Source organism: Lucilia cuprina, chromosome 5 (genome assembly GCF_022045245.1).
Source record: "Lucilia cuprina isolate Lc7/37 chromosome 5, ASM2204524v1, whole genome shotgun sequence".
Taxonomy (NCBI): domain Eukaryota; kingdom Metazoa; phylum Arthropoda; class Insecta; order Diptera; family Calliphoridae; genus Lucilia; species Lucilia cuprina.
In genome coordinates, this window is record NC_060953.1 from 9961790 (window position 1) to 9964654 (window position 2865).

General features: G+C 25.4%; 1 protein-coding gene across 1 annotated transcript in view; it reads right to left on the reverse strand.

The window, feature by feature from the left end:
- LOC111688171 overlaps window positions 1-2865 on the reverse strand; it is a 30568-nt gene that overhangs the window by 23938 nt on the left and 3765 nt on the right. The gene's annotated exons all lie outside the window — the stretch shown is intronic.

Below are 2865 nucleotides of genomic sequence, written 5' to 3' on the forward strand. Positions count from 1 at the left end.
AACTAGAACTGAACTAGAACTGAACTAGAACTGAACTAGAACTGAACTAGAACTGAACTAGAACTGAACTAGAACTGAACTAAAACTGATCTAGAACTGAACTAGAACCGAACTCTTTAATATTTAACACTAGTTAATAAAATGAATATCTATAAAATATTATCTAGCCTACATATTAAATGTACATACACATATTAAATGTACATATTTCATTATATTATTATCCAATTTACCAAGGACGACCGATACTAAAGATTTATAATAATTCAATCATAATATTATTCAATTACACTTTAAATGGTACTCCTTAAAAGAAAATCTTTTATTTACCCAAAGAGATTTTCCATTTCATTTTATTTTTCTTGTGTGAAGAGGAGAAGGAAGAGTAGAATCCTATATAAAACCCATAAATTTTTATAACCGAATACACATGCTCACACTCACAGTTACACGTAATCATACACATGCATACAACTGTATAATTTCGTATTATGATAATCAGTGTTATTAAATAAAATGAAAAGAAAAAATAAAATAAAAATAAAAAATAAGCTGATGTCAACGGAAATAAATAAACGACCATATGCAATTTAACAATGGCCGTTATAAAAACAAAATACATTCACAGAAACTAACTCACATACATTTTCACACTCTCTAGCCTATAACATGTAGAACTATACAAAGGGACAATGTGAATGTCCTTATAAACCTGGAAACGGAAATGACAATTTAATATGTTTATCTCTATGATTATTGGCTGTGTGAGAGTACGAACTCATACAATTTACTTTTACACCATATCCCCTGCTTATACTCACTCTTTCTGTAGGAAACATATATACAAAAACAGATCAGTACAGTATTAATGTGCGCGACCAAGTGTGTGTTTTTATGTCTGTCTGTGTTTACACTTGATTATATGTAATCAAAAATGTTTGTGATTTTTATGTGAAATAATGTTATCGATAACAAAATAATTTATATGATTTTTTCATTGCCTTTTTTGTATTTTATTTTATGTTTTTTGCCTTAATATGCCTATTAATAAAAGCATCAATACATTTTCATGTACTTGATTGTATGTGTGACGGCATGTATATCTATGAATTAATAAAATATTATTTTTGCAAGATTTATTATTATCCTATTATAATGATAAGAAGAAAATTATAATTGAAATATCCTCCAACGCTAACAACAGAAAATATAATAAATTATATATTAATACTTGTCTATAAAAAATACACTCATTTTAAAAATTAATCTAAGTAATTCTATATTATATTGTTCTTGTTCATTTCTAGTTCAGTTCTAGTTCAGTTCTAGTTCAGTTCTAGTTCAGTTCTAGTTCAGTTCTAGTTCAGTTCTAGTACAGTTCTAGTTCAGTTCTAGTTCAGTTCTAGTTCAGTTCTAGTTCAGTTCTAGTTCAGTTCTAGTTCAGTTCTAGTTCAGTTCTAGTTCAGTTCTAGTTCAGTTCTAGTTCAGTTCTAGTTCAGTTCTAGTTCAGTTCTAGTTGAGCTCTATTTCAGTTCCAAATCTGTTATAGTTCAGTTATTTCTCAGTTCCGGTTCCATTACAGTTTTCTTCGAATTACATATTTTATTGATTTATTTTTTGTCTATTCATCTAACGAGTTTATGTTATATAATTGAATCTGATACATATTATAATTTAATTTGTAGCAATAATTTTATTGAAAACAGGAAACACTTTACCACAATAATATTGCATATGATTTCAACTTATTACTTCCTTATGCAAATAAAATTAAAAAAAAAATATAGATTTTCAAATTTAATTATTTCCTAAGGGGTAGTTTTGTTTGTTGATGTTATTTTGATTTCAATTATTTTTATTTATTTCGTTGAAAATTTATACAAATGTCATATACATATGTACATATAATTCATAAGTTTTAAAAGAATATTTGTCAAAATATGCTTATATTTAAGTGTATCCATATACAATACATGTACACACTCATTGAATACACATATCGATCTCTGTAATAATATGTGCATTTAAATAATTAAATTATAAATGTTTTAATAACAAATACCATATGAACTTGTGGATAACAAAACAAATAAGTTTTAAAGAATATATTTATTTATATTACTTTTATAATCAACAAATTAAAATATTTCTAATCATTATTAAATAACAAAATTTTTGCAGAAGCATTAAAAATGACAATGTGTTTTAAAATTTATTTTGTCACAAAAGTTGCGAAATTTTACTAATAGTATTTTTTATGAGGTTATATTAGTTAAAATTGAGATAATTCTTTTATTTCACAATATTAAGTCATATGCATAATTTTAGTTCAATATTGGTTTTATATTAAAAAAAAGTCCAAAAATAAATTATTTTTTATATTAGATTTTCTAAACTATAAATTTTGCCCGATATTCAAGAATTTCACAAAAATTAATTAACATGTACTACATAAAGTGCGTGTATTTAAGCAGTCATTTTTACAATTGTTAAATTATAATGAAAAGTGCGCATTTAATTTTAATAATTTATCATTGCAGCCAGTAAACCTTAAAAAAATAAATTATGTAAATGCTTATGTTTACCAATAAATAGTACATGCATTTTTAATGTGCTGTTTAAAATACCAAACACATATTCTGCCAATTTTGCTCAATTTATGACCACTAACAACTTGTTGCTAAGAAATGTAAGGATTAGAAGATAACTAAAAACAATATAGAACTGAACTAGAATAGAACTAGAACAGAACTAAAGCAGAACTAGAAAAGAACTAGAACAGAACTAGAACAAAACTAGAACAGAACTAGAACAGAACTAGAACAGAACTAGAACAGAACTAGAACAGAACTAGAACAGAACTAG